Source organism: Ictidomys tridecemlineatus, unplaced genomic scaffold (assembly GCF_052094955.1).
Source record: "Ictidomys tridecemlineatus isolate mIctTri1 unplaced genomic scaffold, mIctTri1.hap1 Scaffold_270, whole genome shotgun sequence".
NCBI lineage: Eukaryota > Metazoa > Chordata > Mammalia > Rodentia > Sciuridae > Ictidomys > Ictidomys tridecemlineatus.
Genome location: NW_027522357.1, coordinates 98,406 through 119,420, shown reverse-complemented (window position 1 = coordinate 119,420; position 21,015 = coordinate 98,406). Strand labels below are relative to the sequence as shown.

At 39.9% G+C, this 21,015-nt stretch overlaps 1 long non-coding RNA gene across 1 annotated transcript; it reads right to left on the bottom strand.

Moving 5' to 3' along the window:
- Positions 1 to 12,524: 12,524 nt before the first annotated feature.
- LOC144373158 (uncharacterized) lies at positions 12,525 to 17,597 on the bottom strand. The gene is made up of 3 exons (XR_013432906.1): positions 14,764 to 17,597; positions 14,103 to 14,230; positions 12,525 to 12,796 (listed from the first exon to the last, which is right to left on the bottom strand). It is a non-coding gene; the product is annotated as an uncharacterized LOC144373158 (long non-coding RNA).
- Between the last annotated feature and the right edge of the window lie 3,418 nt (positions 17,598 to 21,015).

The window sequence follows — 21,015 nt, the reverse complement described above, 5'->3', positions numbered from 1 at the left end:
CTCCGCCCTTTTCTTTTCCATAAAAATGGTTTGATCAAAGTAGAATCACACCATTCGTGCCTTCATACATCTTCATGTACTTCATCATCATTCTAAGTACATGTATGAAGACACGAATGGTGTGATTCTACTTTGCATACAACCAGAGATATGAAAAAGTGCTCTATATGTGTAGTATGAATTGTAATGCATTCTGCTGTCACATATAACAAAATAAAAATAAATAAACTAAAAAAATTTTTTAAATGGTTTTATCAAAAACATGTTTTGCAAGTCTTTTCGTCCCAAACAAGTTGTGCTGTTTTTTCTTTCTTTTTTTTTCTTACATGTGTGTTTAAAAAAGCACAGCAGTTTTTTGTCTAGTGGTAACGTCCTGTCAGGCAGCTGTTGCTGTACTTGGTGGGGAGGTGGGTGAGGAGCAGGCGCCCACTCAGATCCTGGGACCTGGCCCAGGGAAGCTAGGGCAGAGAAGTGGGCCCAGCTTAGTCATGTCCAGCACACTCTGCTTTTCTTTGCTACCAAAGCAAGCGACACCTTTAAGCTTCTGAGCTGGGATCATGTTCTTGTTCTAATTTGACAATAAACTAGGTTGATTGTCGGACACTGCAGAATCAGGGGAGTTGATAACTAATACTAGTGGCTTTTCAAATACATTTATTTTTTGACATCAGACAGGAAAACTTGGAATGAGTTTGGGAACACTTCTCGTTAGGGAAAGGTGAGCTGTGTCTAGTATTAATGTTTATTTTCAAAGCAAATATGGAGCCCATATACGTTCAGCTGTTCTCAGTATATATCTTAAAATATTACATCTTAAAGATCCTCCCAGACTAGCTCATTTTATAAGGACTTTTATTTTTCCTTCTGCATGGCAATCTATGGACTGTCCATCAGATTTATATGCAGCCAGCTCTTTGATGAAGATGAAGATGGTCTCCCATTAGTTACTTTAGCAAAAAGAGAACATTGCAATAATCATACATGTTTAAACCTGTATACAATTTCCTAGAATAAAATGCTGTGCAAATTGATCCAATTTAAAAGTGCATCATTTCATCGAGGGCAACTTTTTTGTAAAAACTTGTAATTGTTAAGACCCAGCATTGACAAGGGAAGTGAAATTGTTACTATGGTAGGAATGCAAAGCGGTCCAATTTTTCTCAACAAGAATGTGACAGTATTCATAGTGAGCCTAAAATTAACAAAATTTCCAGTGGAGAATAGATTCCCATGTGTTGAAATTGAGTTAAGACTCCCTGGGAGGATAACAAATAATCCCATAAAATTTTTTATCTTGAGTGTGTGGCTAAGGCCAGAGGGTGCAGGCTTGCATGAGAGATAAATTTATGTAGTCTATAGGTATATTTTATTCTATTTAAAATTTTTTTGGGAGCTGAGGATGTGGCTCAAGTGGTAGGCTCTCATCTGGCATGCTTGAGGCACTGGGTTCGAGCCTCAGCATCACATAAAAATAAAATAAAGATATTGTGTCCACCTAGAGCTAAAAAATAAGTTTTTAAAAACATTTTTAGTTGTATATGGATTCAATGCCTTTGTTTTTATGTGGTCCTAGGATTGAACCCAGTGCCTCACACTTGCAAGGAAAGTGCTCTACCACTGAGCTACAATTCCAGCCCTATGGGCTATATTTTAATTGATTGGGAAATGTGAAAATATATATATATATATATATATATATATTGGGGAGGTAACAAGGATTGAACCCAGGGGCACTTAAACAAGTGAGCCACATCCCCAGCCCTTTTTATATTTTATTTAGAGACAGGGTCTCAGTAAGTTGCTTACTTAGGGCCTCAGCCTCCTGAGCTGCTACAGGCATGAGCCACCATACTGAGCTCTGTTTTATTTTTAATTGGCTGAAACTTAAATTTTTATTATTTTAAAAAATGGACAGATAATATTGTGTATATTTGTCATGTACACTATAAAGCTTGAAGTATGTATACTTACTCCATTCTTCCTAGTTAACTTTGTCCTGTGAGGTTTTCCAAGAGGCATCCTATTCAGAAAGTCCCATCAGACTATCTGGATTGGTCTCTCTGAAGAACCTGTTGGACCACTAGTTACCACTATATGACCAGGATTGCCACAACTGCCCGGCCAGGTCAGAATTTTGCAGTGTGCCCTGGGCCAGAGCATAGGGCATCCACCAATATCTACACATCTTTTGCTGTGAGTTCTCTCTCTCTTCTGTCTTTGTTTATAGATGCTACAGTTGATCCAGTTTTGAAAGGTTTCTCAATGTTTTTAGTGGGGAGAGACAGGGGCCTGCCTCTTGTGAAGGGCTCCAGAATGGTGGTGAAGCTGAATGTCCACCTCCACCTCACATTTTCCACTGTAGAAACCCTGGTGTGTAGGGGGATGGGCCATGTGTGGTTTCATTCCAGCTGGGGAAGGGAGAACTTGGGAAAAAAATGGTCTCTCTTACCACTTGAACCTTGCTTGTCTGGATTTAAATGTTTGTCTCCGGTCACTCTTGTCTGTGGATATTTGTGGGGTGAATTTTTATGGGAGGGGCAGGATGAGGCTGAAGCACTCCTACATGGCTATCTTCCTAATGTCACTCACACTAATTATCTTTGGGTTGTTAATGTACATGTAAGTTAATTTTGTTATTTATGTATTCTTACTTTTCAAATGGTGTGTGATCAGTATGAATCAATTTTACAGTCAGAAATTAAAATAATTGGTTATAAACCTCCCTTCAATGTCTGGTCCTTTCCATGTTTTTCTGATCACCATCCCTTGCTTCAGACTGGGTGCCACTCTTGTATTGCCATTCATGTTTGGTAGCTTCAAGTACTGAATAATTTTCTGCCTAACTTTAACAGAGACAAGAATTCTAGTGTTCAGCTAAGTGGAGTGAATCTTGGACTTAGAGGAAGAGAATAGACCTGGAAACAGGAAAATGGGAGTGCTGGGTGTGGGCAGAGAGCCAGGATAAAGACAGTCCTCAGTGTTCTCAGTGAGTTCTAATTTCCCGTTCAAGTAAGTTCCATTCCTGGGCTATGATGAATGTGCACACAGTAAGACTGAACAGTATTTATGTTTCAGACAAACTTGAATAGTGGACTAACCTTATGGAAAATATTAGGTAATACCATTTTCATAGTTTTACTTTTTAAAATTATTTTATTTCTATGTGATGCTAAGTATGAAAACCGGTGCCTTGCACATGCTAGGCAAGTGCTCTGCCACCAAATTACAGCACCATTCTGTGGTTTTACATTTTTTAAAATAAGTTTTTATAGTTGTAGATGGACACAATACCTTTATCTTATTTAGTATTATGTGGTGCTAAATGTCAAACCCAGTGCCTTTCACATATAAGGAAGTACTGTTAGTTGCAGAGCAGGCTGAACAAATTTTAGCTATGGGGCAGGCTGAACACTCAGCGCTCACCTGTCTGGTTCCCACCCTTCATTAGCCCTTCCTTTTGGGATGATTATTTTGCACCTTTTCCCTTTACTTCCTCTTGTTGTTTTTTAATTTGAAACCCACACCTAGCCCATGCCCAATCTGCTTGAAGGCAGAAGATGACACCCTTATCAACTACAGTGTGACCCAATCACTGTACACCAACAAGGCAGCTAGCACAGTAAAGAGCTATTAAAAACCTTCTCCTGCTGGGCCCTCTCTCTCTCCTCTTTTTCTCCGAGTCAATCAGACACTGCTGCAATAAAGATCCCTTGATTGCTCCGAGTGTAGTGATTACTTTTCTTTCACCATGAATAGGTATAAACCTGTCTAAGAGAAAGAAAGTTTACTGCAACACAGTCTTACCTTTGAATGGTTTTTCTGGATTATTATACAATTCAGAAGTTGAAGTAGGCCTATCAGGAGTAAAGTATATGAAGGATCCTGTATGGGCAGGCACTTAAGAAGATCAGGGTTCTCAACCATCAGGAACTAAGCAGAAGGTGCCAAAGGTGTTGCTGCTGGTGTGCAAGGATAGCAAGACACCAGAGGAAAGGGTCAAAAGATTTCAGTCTTTAAACCCAGAGCTGGAACTCCTAGCACTGTTCCTCATCCTGGCCCCTGTCAGCTGCAGGTCATCTCACTGTGGGTCATGGACACCAGCCCTAAACCTGGGGGAAAATCACAGAAAACTGCCTGGGCTCTAGAACAATAGCCAAAGAAAGCCTGGACTCTGTCCTGCCTTTCTGCCCCTTTTGTTCTGGTGTGTGTGGGGGGTGGAGGTCGCTGCCTACAAAGGATGTGATAGTAGGTCCCAGCTCTGTCAGTTTATGACTTGGGGACAGGAATAGTCTCCATTGTTAAGATCTGACAGGACACTCCATTTGGCCAGGGCAAATTCATCACTGGGACAAAGCAGTGTTCTTGCTACAACACTATCCCATAAACTAAAAGCCTGGGGAGTCTGGCAGGACAAATAACTGCACCCAGAAAAGAAAAAGACAGAAACTAAGGACAACCTGTGTTTCATAGGCAGCCTCTGCAAAGGGATCTTCAAAAATTTCTAAAGAGAAAAATGGAAAGGGCTTCTTGCATTGCATATCAGTCTGCTAGTATAAGAAAAGGCCCAAATGGAGCCTCTGGGTACAAGTGACAGTGGGGAACTCACTTAAAGTTGATGGCATTGTGATAGTGTTCATGGAGACAGGTCAGGCTCAAAAATGTCATTGAAAGCAACATAGGAGAAAAAGATTAAATCATAATTATTGTATATGTTGGATTGTCCAACCCTCTCCTGGGATGAAATTTGTTATGTAAATTAAATGCACAGATAACATTCATAAGGATTGTTTCAGAATATGAATTTTAAAAAGGTTCCCAAAATAGTAAATATAAAAGAAAATTACAGGTATAGAAATACATTTTTTAGTATGGAAAATTAGAAGGTAAGAGAAATGTTTCTGAATGAGAAAATATTTTGTCTGGTAAAGTAATATTCTTGTGCTAACGTCCCAGATTAAAGGTGACAAAACTAAGGATGTAAAGTTGTGAATGTCTAAGTAAGTTACAGAAAGTTTGGGGAAGGGGAAGGTGTGTGTTTGTTTAATTTGGCTATAATTTATCTATCAAGATAATTTTATTCTATTTGTTGGGCTTGTGGAAACTAAGTCTTAAAGTAATTAAGGTTTGTATCTTTTTGAAAGTCTGAAATAATTACTTTGTAACTTGTTAATCAAACAACTGTTACTTAAACCTACCAATATAGATGTCACCCTAAGTATATGTGACTAGGTATAATGTATTCATTATACCTAGTCACATATACTGAGAACTATGGCTATCTAAGCCTTGTATAAGTATTATGTAAAAATTTATAAAATGAGGGGCTGGGGTTGTAGCTTAGCAGTAGAACAGAGACCCTGGGTTCTCTCCTGAGCACCACATAAAAACAAAGAAACAAATAAATAAACAAACAAAATAAAGGTATTGTGTCTACTTACAACTGAAAAATATTTTTTAAAAGTTTATAAAATGAAAGTATATGCAAGTTTACTGGCAAGATAAACACTAAGTGCTCTCTTTTATACATTGTATCTGACATTGAAGGACCATGCTCTCAATTGAAGACCTGTCTTATATATGTTTGCTTTGAGTAAGTCAATTTCTTATCATTAACCCTGTTTCCTAAATGTATAAGAAACTTAAGGCTATTGATTTTGTTAATCCATAGAGACCTGTGATTACTGTTACTATACACTCTGGATTCTAAATTGCACTTTAAAGTTAAACTTAGTTGAATGCAAAGCTTTGCAAAGTTAGTGTTCTCCAAACTAAAATTATGTGTAGCAAAATCTCTTATTTGTATAAAAATAACAAATTTGGTTGGTATTTATTCATGTAATTTGAGGTTTTATAGCTGTATCAAGTAACATTTTGAATAAGTTATATATATAATTTGGTGTTAATCTTCACATTGGAATTGGAATTTAAATACATTTTTGGAAGCTAATAATGAGAGTCTGATCTGTTTAAAGGTGAAATTGTAAAACAGGGATGCATTTTGCTGCTTTTTTCACAAAAAGAAAGTTAAAATTTCTCTTAGTCTTTGTTTAATTTATGTTTCAGATGTAATGTTGTATTGTGTTTTTTTGTCAGGATCCCCATCTTACCTGAAATAAGAGTCTGCATCCCACCTTACTACATGTTAGAATGACCGCAAAATAGGCTAGACTTGAGATCATTTAGAGTTGTGATAGGTGGGATTATCTAGAGTTTGATGATAGCTCCAGTCTGGTGGGGGCCAGACTGGTTGGCTGGGCAAGTTGATAGCAAGATGCTCTCACACCCTCTTACAACCTTCTGACCAGCTCCATCTGTCGCTGGACACTTCAGGACTAGTGGTGCTGGGAAACTTGGCTCTCTTCAGCATTTCCAACCAATGCTTCCCCCAGGCAAAATGCCCCTAGTCTGTGAAGTTTCACAGGATTGCCTGGACATGAATGACCCATGCAGACCCACTCACTATCTGACAGATAAGGATGTAAGATACCCCAGGCTCAGCCATGTTGCAGTCCCAGAATCTGAACACCATTTCACCTTGCAGAAAGACCATGAGGGATGTGCTCAAAGGAGGGACCCTGCAAAGAATTGGCAAGATGGTGGCCACCAGCACTCCCAGCAGGAGGACCTTAGGGCAGCCAAACACTAGGCACCCTGGCATAGGACATCTAGGTCTTGGCTGGTGTCCCCAGACAGAGTTAGCTGCACCACGAGGTGAGGTGGCGGTGGCAGCAAACCTGCAAGCATCCTGCCCCCCATCCCCCAGGCACTGGCCAGTGTCTCAAGATGGAGATGGCTATGTGCAATCAAATCTGCAGGCAACTTGGCAATGGACCTCTGGGTGCAGGTGGAAGCAGCAGGACTAGTAATTGAAAGTGAGGTCAGGTTGAGGTTTTTGCGGTTAAAACAACAACAACAAAAAATCACTATCAAGGGTGAAGTTCACTGGGGTAAAATTTCATACCTTAAGCACAAGAACATTTGTTTTGAGCCAGCAAAATGTTTGAGATTGCAATCTAGACTACCTGTTAAGAGTGATCCTTACATTCTACTTATATGAACCAATTTAGCAGAATCACTGGTTTTTGTTTTGTTTTGTTTTGTTTTTACTCTACAATATGAAGGAAATATAAAATATCATTCATTCTCTACCAAGACTTTTTGGTCAGAGTTCTGCAGGGAATCAGAACCAAAAGACTTATTGTAGAAATTGGCTTGTGAGTTATGGAGCCAAGAAATTTTAGTGTTTGTCTGCAGGCAGGAGAATCAAGAAAGCAAGGGGTATAATTTGGTTTGAACCAAAGACCTGGGACTGAGGGCTGATAGTTTAAGTCCTGATCTGAGTCATGGAGACTGAGAAATAGTGAAGGTTTTTCATATCCCAGAACCAGGAAAGATGGACATCTCAGATCATGCAGAGGAATTTGCCCTTACTATGACTTTTGGTTTTGATGAGCCCCTAAAAGGACTGGATGATGCCTGCTTTTACTAAGAAGGGAGACTTTGCTCAGTCTACTGCTTTGAGAGCAAATCTTTGCCAGAATCACTGTCAGAACACCACCCAGAAATAATGTTTTACCAGCTATCAGGGTATTCCTTAGGCAGTGTGTTGACATATAAAATTAACCACCACATTCATTGCATTAAAAAAATTGTCAATTCATTAAAAATTGTTTAAAAAACAGAGATGTTTATTTAAGTACAACAAAACATATAAAGAGAGTCCCTGAAGTTAAAAATAAAGTCTGCCATGGTATTTTACAAACAATATTGCTTGCACCATCAAGGTTGTTAGCTTTCCATCACTGTGAGGAAACTACTGAAGACAGTAAACTAAAGGAGGAAATATTAGTTTCTGCCTCACTGTTTCAGAAATTTTAGTCCAAGTTTGGTTGACTGTATTGCTTTAGGGTCTGAGGTAGGGAAGAATATCCTCGCAGTAGGATCTGTGGCAAAAGAGACTGCTCCTTTTATGGTAGCAATGTTAAATAATTTATTCTTTTTGAAAGTAGATATGAGGGGGGGGAAGAGAGACAGAGAAGAGAGGAAAGAGAGGGAGGAAAGGGCCTGGGACACAAAGAGCCCTTCAGAGAGTGACCCAGCTTCTGTCCTCAAAAAGTTTTCCTCACTTCTCAATAGCACCATAGTCAATACATGGATCTTTGGGGGACACCCCAGTTCCAAACGATAACAAAGGTCAACTCAAGGTGTGGAGAAATATTTGGTTACACAAACCAAGATGGAAACTGTTGAGATTTCTTGTTCCAATAGCCAGAGGCTAAGTGTATATTTCCACAGGTTAGTGAAGGACATGGCTTATCACATTAACGAAAAGTGCAGAATTGAACTATCACAAAACACAATAAAAAAGCTCAAAGTTGGCTTTTCTGCCCACGGATGCAGCATAGAAAGCATCGTTAAAGTCTCTTTTCCTGCTGCCATCATGTCTAAATCAGTGTCCCCTAAAGAGCCCGAACAGCTGTGGAATCTATTCATTGGAGGGCTGAGCTTTGAAACAACTGATGAAAGTCTTAGAAGCCATTTTGAGCAATGGGGAGCACTCATGGACTGTGTGATTGTGAGACACCCAAACACCAAGCGCTCTAGAGGCTTTGGGTTTGTCACTTGTGCCCCTGTGGAGGAAGTGGATGCAGCCATGAATGCAAGACCACACAAGGTAGATAAAAAAGTTGTGGAACCAAAGAGAGCTGTCTCAAGAGAAGATTCTCAAAGACTGGGGGCCCACTGAACTGTGAAAAAGATCTTTTTGGTGGCATTAAAGAAGTCACTGAAGAACATCACCTACGAGATTATTTTGAACAATATGGGAAAATCTAAGTTATTGAAATCATGACTGACCAAGGCAGTGGAAAAAAAGGGGGCTTTGCTTTTGTAACTTTGATGGCCATGACTCTGTGGATGAGATTGTCATTCAAAAATACCATACTGTGAATGGCCACAACTGTGAAGTGAGGAAAGCCCTGTCAAAGCAAGAGGTGGCTAGTGCCTCATCTAGCCAAAGAGGTCAAAGTGGTTCTGGAAACTGATGGTGGTCGTGGAGGTGGTCTTGGTGGAAATGACAATTTTGGTCATGGAGGGAACTTCAGTGGTCATGGTGACTTTGGTGGCAGCCATGATGGTGGTGGACATGGTGGCAGTGGGGATGGCTACAATGGATTTGGTAATGATGGAAGCAATTTTGGAGATGGTGGAAGCTACAATGATTCTGGGAGTTATAACAATCAGTCATCAAATTTTGGACCCATGAAGGGTGGAAACTTTGGAGGCAGAAGCTCTGGACCTTATGGTGGTAGAGGCCAATATTTGCCAAATCATGAAACCATGATTGTAATGGTGGTTCCAGCAGCAGCAGCAGTAGCCATGGCAGTGGCAGAAGGTTTTAATACTGCCAGGAAACAAAGCTTAGCAGGAGAGGAGAGCCAGAGAAGTGACAGGGAAGCTAAAGGTTACAATAGATTTGTGAACTCAGCCAAGCAGTGTTGGCAGGGCCTAGCTGCTACAAAGAAGACATGGTTAAGACAATACTCATATGTATGGGCAAAAAACTTAAGGGCTGTACTTGCGACTAATTGTATAACAGGTTATTTTTAGTTTCTGTTCTGTGAAAAGTTCAAAGCATTCCACAAAGGGTATTAATCTACTTTGTTTTTGGCACCCGGGCTGTTGATTGCTAAATGTAATAGTCTGATCATGACGCTGAATAAATGTCTTTTGAAAAAAAGCTCAAAGTTGAAGTTACAGGATCTTCATGAGGGTCATCATATCCTGGGGTATCGGGGATCAATAGGTGGCAAAGAAAAAGTGGGTGTGGCTGCTGCAATGGACAGGAGAGTGAAAGCAGCTATCAGAATAGTCCATCTCTTGCAAAAGAGGGTATAGGCCCATTGTGTCCCTAAAAGTGAAATACCTGAGGGTCTTCTAAATCCTGACTGGATGTGAATAAGCAAAAGAACCATATATAAATTAGGGGTTTGTTTGAGCCATTAAGGCACAGAAGCCACTTTTCTGGGAACTCCTGGGTGAAATTCCCCAGTTCAAGAAAGCCCAGATCATGCTGGCCCTTGTCTTGGCTCACAGCTTTAGGACCAAACAACCTATTTCCTTCAAGATCCTTGCAACACCAAGAAACAAGCACCAAAACAACCCTCCTACCACATTGAAAACTATCTACTGACCCCCTTGATCTGTACCACGATAAATAAGACAAGCATGGGCCTATTCTTTGTTAGAAGTCAGACCCCTTTGATCAGCTCAATGGGTCACACCTACCTTTGAAAATATATAACCTTTGCCTTTTTGACTTTACTTCTTGATATATTACTTTCATAGTTTTTGGTGACCTTCACCCTTGTGAGATGGGCATGGTAACCATTACACTATGGTGATCCTCTACTCAAAATCTGAATCCCTCTAAAGCTAACAAGCTACAATTCATTGCTTCATCAATAGCCTTCAGGACAGGAACCCTCTCATTTTCTTAACAACTAAAATGTCGATAGCCAAAGTTAAATGAGAAAAATTCCAAAGTTAATAAAGAACATTTAAATTATGCTTTTTAATGGATTATTTTAATGGATTATTATGTTTGTTAGGGATGATGCTAACAGTAGGTCTGAAAATTATTAGAACAAGAAGCTGGCAATCTGAAATAATTTATTTCAGTGTTCTCATAATTGTCAGATTTCAATGTGGCTTATCCATCCAAGCAGGCCTGCCTTGTAATTAAATCATATAAATGTTTTATTGGTTCTAATGTAATTCCTAAACAGGTTAAATCAAATAAAAGCTTTGATAAGTATTTGTATCACTCCATACTACCTTTGGAGCTCCACTTACAGAAAGTTATAAAAATTCTTTTATTTTTCTGATTTGTAAATGTGTGTACATAATGCTTATGTCTATGTTACATGATATTAAAATTGACTTATAAATCAATAAGCATGCTCATATTTTAAAATTAACATAAAATGGACCCAAATAGCTTTAATTCACTTGATTTAAAAAGTTTCAATTGAAATAGGGTAGAGAGATAAAAATAAAGATATCTTTAAAATTATTAATTCAAAATTTTCCAGCTGGTTAAATAATTAAGTTGGGGTTCAGTGACAGAATGCTCCCCTAGCACATGCGAGGCGCTCGGTTCAATCCTCAGCACCACAATAAATGAATAAAATACAGATATTAAAATAATAATAATAATAATAATAAAGTTGTTAATCCCTATGATATTTAAAATTTATATCTATTTGCTTCTAACAATTTTCTTTAACAGGAAAAAGATAATTAATACTGTTATCTACATTTGTTTGATGTCTTGTATCTTACAGTTAAGAATAAATACATTTAAGGTAAAGGGGAGTAATTATATGTCTTTATTAAAAGAGGTACTTATTGATTTGCAAGGTTAGAGTGCTAGAATGTCATCCATTGGATGCTAAAATATCATCTACTAAATATAAAAACATCAGATCCTATTAACTAAAATATACTTAAACTTTAGATGTGTTTGTAATTTGGCTAATATAAAATAAGATCTAAAATTCCTTTATTTTCTATGTCCTCATGAGAACCAAGGGGCTGGGAGTTAAACTTCTATCAGGTGTGATTTATATAGAAAGGTTTAAGAAAAATTTCACCCAGTAAAGTAAAAGGCCATAAATGTCTCAGTAAATTAAAACAAAATATGTACAAAATAATTTTCAAAATGTTTACATATAGCTAAATTGGTTACATGAAATTAACACAATCAGCTGAAGTTATTGAAAGATTTTTACTCTTTAAATCCTGCTAAGTTTCTGACATGAGGCCTATTTACCAATATAGATAAGATCTTTTCACAGACCTTTATTACTTGGGCATTCTAACTAAAGAATAAAAGAAATAAGAAATACTGAAAACATTAATCTACTCTCATTCCAATAAAATAATTTTTTATGTCTGTTGAGTTTTATTATTTTAAAAAAAACTAGTTTTAAAGGATTTAAGGTATATAAAATTTTGTTTAAACAATAACTGTTATTTTAAAAGTACCACATTACATTCCATATTTCAAATTTTTCTTTAAAAGCTAAACTTGGTTAATATAAAAAAATCAGTGTAATTATGATAATTATTAATAACATATTAATTGTATCTTTATTTCCCAAATATACACGTCATTAAAGTACAAGATTTAAAAGAACATTTTACTAAGCTGATGTTCTTCAAACAAAAGTTTCTACAACAATAGCTCTTAAACTATATAATAATAACAAATTAATTGGAAATTAATGGTGTTATTTAATATTTTATATTTAAATAAATACGTTATAAAATTTTACGTTACTCTCTACACTGAGAAGTAAACTATATTTCGAAAAGACAATTAAGACACACTGGCTTATTTAAAAGTTAACAATATGAAGTATATAATTTTTTTGTGTGTGTGTGGTGTTAGGGATTTAACCGGGGGCCTTGTGCAAGGGAAGCACTTTACCAACAGGTCATTCCCTGCTTTGAAAATATGATTCTTGCCATTTTGTATTTATTTCTTGATAGATTACTTTCACAGTTTTTATTTCACAGCCAGCCCATCTCTCCCATGGGTACCTCGCCCATGCTGGATATGAACGGAGAGCTGTAGGCTAAGTTATAATACATGATGACGTACTGGAGGCCTCTGGATTTGTACTTCAATCTTCATCTGCTCTATGGAGGAAGAGCAGGAAGTAGACGGGCAGAAGACCGTTAAGGCCAGTTATTTAACTGAATCACATTTTCAGAAGTTTCTTGGGAGCACCTTTAGAAAAGAAACAGGTGTTACTTCGACTCTCTGAAGAAATTCTATCTCAATTCTTCTGGGTGCTCACCTTGGGATATGTATTTCCCTCCATCCATTACCCAAGGATCCAACAGCCTCTATCACCCTCCTCCCTTCTTTCCCACAGGCCAGAATCAGTTCCTGCCCTGCTATAGGCTTTGGTCTCAGGACTGAAGCCCTAATGACTGGATCTGCTCCCTGACTGGAAGTCTGCTCCTCCCCCGATAGGAGGGTCCATAGGACCTGGGGATGCGGAGAGTCCGGCCAAAGAGAGGGGATATGGAACCTAGTTCCCAGACTTTGGGTGGGGTTGCAGATGACATGTTTCTTCCCCCTTCTCCCTCAACCTCTCCTTACCTGGGAGCAGCAGAGCTCTAAAAGTGACTGGCCCTGCCTACTCCCTCCACTCTGGTTAAGTCAGCTGGAGCATCAGACCCCAGCAGCTGCTCAGCCCCACCAGTCTCTGCAGAGGCTCTGCTCAAGGCAGGGGCTGCTGAGCTGCCTCAGGATCTGGAGTCTGCAGGAGGCTGGGTTCCAGGGCCACAGCCCAATCCTGGTGTTGTAGGAGTCCCCAGAGAACTGGCATCCTCTGCCTTCATCCTGAACAGACTCCACTCTGTTTTCAACTCAGCTTCTGGAAATGAGCCTCCTGTGGGAATGCAGCCCTGAACTCCAGCCTTCCAGGTTGGGCTGGGAAAGGCCTTCCCTGTGCCTTACCCTGGCATTAGCCATAGGACCCTCTCTCTCCCTCTCTTTTATATATGAACATAATACCTTTATTTTAAGTTTAAACTCAGTGCCTAACACATGCTAAGCAAGCACTCTACCACTGAGCCAGGACCGAGGTCCCAGGACCCTCTTCTTTGACTGTGGGTATGAAGTCCCTTTCTCTGTACACACTGAATGGAGATACCATGCTGCCATCTTTCAGGATTGGGTATTTCCTTCCTGTGTTCCTGTTATCTCCACACCATGCCCCACTGTGTCCCTCTTATAGAAATCTGGTCTGAATCAGACCTGCATAAGCTAAAACCCTTTAGAATCCACAGGCGGCCTTGGTATGGCCACTCCTCTTTCCCTTGGGCCCTGACAGGGAGGATTTCTCAGAACTCAGGGCTGAGCATGGTCAAGCTATTGCTTCCAGTGACTGGAGGCCTGATTCTTCTGTCTCACCTCAGAATGGGAAGGACCAGTCAAGGTACAGACTAGGATCTTGGGAATTTACTTGCCTGTCCTCATTGCTCCCCCATCTCCCCCATCCCTCTCTTCAATCTGCCTACAATACCTGTCAGAAAAAAATTATGATGCATCCTATGATGAGGATTCTAGTGATTAAAGGTACTGAATTCCAGTGATTAAAAGTACTGGCTGAGGACTTCTCAGTGACTGTGTCTGGGGTGGTGGTTGAAGGTCCTGAAATGAAAACACAAGAGTGTTAGCCCTTCTTCAGACCAAAATATGAGGACATATCTGCTTAGATCCTGCTGCCCCAAGTCTTTCAGGAAGGCAGATCTCTGCTATGTGGCAGCTGCTGTGACAGGTCCTGAGAAGTGAGGGAGACAGGAAACAGGCCATGTCTTTAAGGGGCTCATATAGCTAATGGGAGAAGCCTGGGTGACCATACAACTCATCCTTCCTGGTGGCAGAATATGAGGAGACCCATGAGGATGGTGGTGGAGAAGCTGACATGTGAAGTGATTTAGAGGAATTTCCAAAAAGAGACGAGCACATGTCAGACCCAAAGAATGTGCACTAAAAAAGAGCCATTAGGAGGTGAGAAGGGAAAAAGATAGGAAGACTATAACTATGAATGTTAACCCAGGTCTGACTCATGCTTGATGGATTGTACACACACACACACACACACACACACACACACACACACACACACACACATGTAGCAGCATCTCATGTGAATCCCACTTCTTCCCCCTCCTGCCAGTTACCTGTTGGCTCCAACTCCGCCTCCCATTCCTTCAAGTTCTGAATCCAGGTTCTACAGTCACCTATCGAGGACCTGTGCAACAACTCGGTCACCTCCTTGTCATTTTCCCACATTTTTTTCATCCAGTTGGACCCAGGATGTATCTCTCTCCACTTTCTGTTGTCTGAGTCAAAAAGGAGCCACATCTGTTCATTGAAGCCAAACTTCCAGGAGCTGTTGGATTTATGCTGACAACACATCCTGCCCTCCAGGGTGTTCACACCTGCCCCCATCAGTGAGAAATCATCCTCCTTTCTTAACAAATCCTTTGTCCAACTCAGTACCACCTTCCCTGTTTTCCTTCTAATCTGGCTGTGTTCTGTCCTCCAAAACAGCTATGTCTGGGCTTTTAGAGGGACCAACATCTAACTCTTTTTTTTTATATGCACACAATCAATTTCCTTCAACCAATATCAGCTCTCTCATGTCCCTGGACTATTCTTACATACCTCTGGCCATGTCATTTTCTGCTTTAATGTCAGCTAGTTTCTGTTTTAGTGTATTCCCAATATCTCTCAGTGAGGTTTTCTGCTCTTCCCAGGTGACTGTGGCACTCACTTTCCCTCCCAGGGCACTCAAGGAGTTAACCTTATCCATGCCACAGTCATAGGAGAAAAAATTCTTCTGGTCCACCTGGGCGTGGACTGTACACCATTGCTGTCCAGGTGCTGCCTTAGAAGTCATAGCAAAGGGAGTGAGTGCCTGTGAGGGAAAAAGGCGGGTTGGGCTGGTGAGAAAGGACCCTTTAGGCATCTCCTCTCCATCCCTCTGAAGGGCTGAGCTGGCAGAGCAATAATGGCCCTTCCCAAGCTCTCTGCTTCACCTGTTTAAGGTGAGCATGTTCCCCTCCTTTGAAGTGGAGGGGACAGCAACCTCATGTCCCAGGACATAGCCCACTTCCCCTCTGCCCTTTGAACAATGCCTACACCCAGCAGCACATCACCTTGCAATGGTGGTGCCAGGCCTGCTGTGAGGGAAGGGCCTGCCTGGCAGAGGACGATCAGACACAGGAGAAGGGACTGTGCATGCTGAGTCATGGTGGGTGCAGTGAGGATGGGATCACAGCTGCATGAGAAAGAGTTCATAATTATGGTTCATAGCTTTTAGCTTGACTCTTAGGAGATGGCACTACTGTCCCAGGGAGGAGATTGCCTTTTTTTAGGTTGGAAAGTGATATTGTAATCTGAATAAAATGAAAAATCCATAGTTTGAAGAAAGGTAGTAAAGGAAGGAATCAGAAGCATGTGCTTTGTGGCTCAGAAAATTGTATATGCCAGGTTAGATATACTAGAAAAGCCAGAAAAATGACCAGTCCACTGTGATTTTTAAGAAAGCCTGGGAGACTCTTGTTTATCAAGTGTATTAAAAATATCTAGTATCCAAACCTGAACCAAAATTAGTGGAAAAGAAGAAATAAATAATAAGTTCAGAGCAGAGCACAAATAATGAATCAGAGACTAAAAAGGAGCACGAGAGAGTAATGAAATAAGGAGCTGGTTCTTCAAAGAACTAAACACAGGTCAAAAGTCAGTAGCTGGACAACTAGGCAAAGTAGAGAGAAGACTCAAATTCAGACAAGAAAAGGGAAAGGTTGCAACTGACACCACGAAAGTACAAAGGATCATTTGAGATTATTAGGAACGAAGATATCCATGTTTGTTATTATTTGCAAAAATTTGGTAACCTAGAATAAATGGAAAAATTCCTGAACACTTACACATATATATCTTACCCAGCCAGATTGAATCATGAATAAATAAAAAAGCTGAGCAGACCTATAATAAGTAACAAGATTGAATCAGTAGTAATAGCCTTCCAGAAAAGAAAATTCCAATACAAGAGAGCTTTACTGCTAAAACTTCTACCAAATATTTGAAGAACAGTTTCTAGTTCTCCTTAAGTAATTCCCAAAAATAGAAGAGAAAGAAATTCTTCCAAAGACATTTGATAAAGCCAGCAATTCCATGATACCAAAACCTGACAACACACACAAAAACTAATCCACAGCTATTTTTAAAAAATATTTTTTAATTGTTGATAAAACTTTATTTTATTTATTTATTTATATGTGGTACTGAGAATCGAACCCAGTGCCTCACACATGTCAGGCAAGTGTGCTACTGCTGAGCCCCAGCCCCAGCCCCCACAGCTAATATTTTTGATGAATAAAGATACAAAAATCCTGAACAAAATACTAGCAAACTAAATTCAATTGCCCACTAGAAAGATTATTCAACATGACCAAGTGGAATGCATCTCAAGGATGCAATAATGGTTCAACACTATCTAATCAATAAATGTAATATCCCACATTAACAGAATGAAGGACAAAACCGATATAATAGATGTAGAAAATGCATTTGATAAAATCAACATCTCTTCATGATGAAAATGCTGAACAACTAGGTATAGAAGGAATACATCTCAACATGATAAAAGGTGTGTCAAATAAGCCATCAGCAAGCATCATATCAAATGGATAAACACTGAAATTTTTTTTCTCTCAGATCTGAAACAGAAGAATGATGCCCATTTTACGACTTTTAATCAATGGAATTCTGGGAGTGCTTGCTAGAGCAATCAGGCAAGAGAAAAAATGAAGGGCATCCAAACTGGGAAAAAAGGAATAAAATTCTCACTGTTTGCAGATGAGCTGATGTTACATTTAGAAAACTCCAAGGACTTCACCCAAAACTAGTAGTGGTAATAGATGAATTTAGCAAAATTGCAAGATACAAAAAAATAAAATTATTAGAGTTGTTATACACAAATAGCAAATCATCTGAAATAGAAATCAAGCAAACAATACTACTTACAATAACTGCAAAAAATATAAAACCTTGGAACAAATTAAAATAAAGAGGTAAAAGATCTCTAAAATGAAAACTATAAAGTAATGAGGAAAGAAATTGAAAACAACACACACACACACACACACACACACACACACACACAATAAAAAGATAACCAATATTGTTCAAATGTCTATTCTACCCAACAAGATCAGCAGATTCAATGTAATCACTACCAAAACACCAAGAGCATTCTTCACAGAACTAGAAAAGACAATCTTAAAATTTCTATGGAACCACAAAGCTCCTGAAGAGTCACAGTTATCCTGCATGAAAAGAACCAAGCAAGAGGAGTTCCATGACTTGACTTCAAAATACAGGACAAAGCTGGAGTAATCAGAACAGCATGGTGCTGAATTACAAACAGAAGCATGGACCCATGGAACAGAAGAGAGAGCATAGAATTCGACCCACACACCTACAGCAGCCTATTTTTGAAAAAGGTGTAAGAATGTACAGTAGAAAAAGGACAGTTTGGGGGCTGGGATTGTGGCTCAGCGGTAAAGCGCTCACCTAGCACAGGAATGACCCGGGTTCGATTCTCAACACCACATAAAAAAAATAAAGGCATTGTGTTGTGTCTATCTTTTTAAAAAAATTCTCTCTCTCTTAAAAAAAAAGACATTTTTTTTTCTATACATGGTGTTGGGAAACAGGGTAGGGAATCCACAGGAAAAAGAATGAAACTAGACCCCTGTGGCTCTTTACTCAGAAAGAATCAACTCAAAGTGGTTTAAATGGGCAGTGGTAAAATGCTTGCTTACCAGGCAGGAGAACCAGGGATTAATTGAAAAAAATAAAATTTTATTTTTAAATATTTTAAGGCTATTGTAATGGGAAAATATTTTTTAGACAAGACCCTAAAAGTAGAGAAAACAAAAGCAAAAACAGATAAACAAGATGAATCAAACTAAAAAATCCTCTGCACATCAAAGGCAACAGTTTTGGGAGTGGAGAAACAAACTACAGAATGTCAGAAAATATTTGCATGTTGTGTATCAGGTAAGAGGTTACATATGGAACTCAAAGAACTTAATAATTAGAAAACAAATAGCCTGATTGCAAAATGGAGAAAAAAATCTGAAGACATTTCTCAAAAGTGATAAGTAAATGGCCCATAGGCACACAAAACTGTGCTCAGTATCACCAGTCATCTTTGAAATGCACATCACAACCACAAGGTGACATCATATCACTCCAGTAAGAATGACTGTTAACAATAAAATAAACAAACAAACAAAAAGTGCCTGCAAGAGAATCCTGTATATTGCTAGCGGGATGTAGATTCATAGTGGGGGAGAGGTAGGGGGGCTTAGGCAACCATGGCAAGATGGCAAGTGAGGAGGTTGGGCAGGGCCCAAACAAAGGAGCGTGGGGAGGGTCTTCTGATGAGGTCAACTTCCTGCTTGACCTAAGTGCTGGTGGTCACAAGTGGGGGACCCAATCAGATAGACACTTCCATATTAGCAGTCCCAAGCAAGAGATCCAAAAGGGAAACTAAAACAGATGCATGGACAGAGGGGGCACCAATAAATAATATTTAGGAGTATGTAGACAGGGGAAGAGATAAGAAAAGGAGGAATTCCAGAGACCATCAAAAGAACAGGCCAAAACTCCCACTGGATTCCCAGCTCTGAGGCCCCCTTTTCTCAGAGAAGTCCTCTCTATATCTCTCTCACTTTTGCAATAAACCCACTTCTATCTCAGTTTCCTGTTCTTAGATTCTTCAATGAATGAACACAATGATAGGTGTTTTCTAATTATTAATTATAGGTGGTAATAATAGGGCCACTAGGAAAAACAGTATGAGGTCCTTAAAATTTAAAAATTGAACTAGCATACGATCCAGGAATTCCTCTACTGAGTAATAGCCAAAGTAAATAAATACAGTCTGTCAAAGACATCTGCATTCCCATGTTCAATGTAACACTATTCAAAAAGGCAAAGAAACATAAACAACCTAGGTGTCAATCAAGTGATTAACAGATTTAAAGACAATATGATACATAACACAAACTGGAATACTATTCATCCATATAAAGGACAAAATCCTGTCATCTGCAACACAATTGATGAAAATGGATGTCATCATGTTAAGAGAAGTAAGCCAGAAAGACAAGTATCATATGATCTCACTTTCATGTGGAATCCAAAAAAAAGTTCATCTCAGTATTTGAAATCAGATGGTGTGTACAGAAAAAGGGATGGGAGATGTTGATAGATGGGAATTAATTTGCAATTAGATAACAGTGATAATTTCTGGGGTGCTCCAGCACAGTAGAGTGACTGTAGAAAACTGTATTTTGTTTAACTCAAGAATCTAGAAAAGGGCTGGGGTTGTGGGTCAGTGGTAGAGCATTTGCCCGTCAACTATGAGGCACTGGGTTCCATCCTTAGCACCACATAAAAATAAAATAAAGGTATTGTGTTCATCTACTATATTAAAACAAAAACCTTAAACTAACAACCAAGCCCTAAGGAGGGGCTCAGGTTCTACTCCTGGACATCTACTCATATCAGAAACAGAGAAAGATACCAACAAAGGGACACATGTAAAAAAAGAGGAAAGAAAATCCATCTCATTTGAAGTGAAAGTCCGTGATCTCAGAAAACTTGAGGAAACAGGCACGCCCCCCCTTCACAGTGCTCCAACAAAGGATCCCACAGTTATAGAAGTAGATAAAATCACAGATAAAGATAATGAAAAACTAATTATTAAAATGTCCAATGATCTAAAAGAAGATCTAACAACTGAATAAGAGAATAAATGCAGACGAAAGACCATGTCGATAAAGAAACGGCGATATTGAAAAGAAACCAATGAGAATAGCTGTACATGAAGGAGACAAGGAATCGAATTAAAAGTTCCCTGGGGACAGCGCCAACGCGTTAGACTGCCTAGAAAGCAGCGCTTCCAGCTTTGAGGATAGGACGTCAGGCCGTGAAGACAGAGTGAATCAGCTGACTACCCGGTGCGCAAAGAAGAATCCAAACGAGGGGCGCGGCAAGGTCCCGGGCGCTGGGCTGTACGGCTCTTCCCGCCGCTCTCCTTTCCCTCACGTGTCTCCCTGCCCAGGCCGCCCTCCTTAGGCCGGGCGCCGGCAGAAAGCCGCTGCCGGCAGCGCTCCCAGCTCTCGGACAGTGACGGACTTTTCCCTGCTGGGTTAGGTCCTCTGCCACTCGCCCCCATCCCCGCAGTAACTGTCTCCGGCATCAGCAAGGAAGCCACCGGTCCGCGGCCCCCGCCCTTCACCCCCCAGCAGCCAGCTCTCCAGACCCCTTCCCTGCACCCTCTCTCCGGCCGCCCTCTCCCCCCACCATCTGGCTCTCCCCCCACCTCTCGCCCGCTCCCTCCGCTCTCG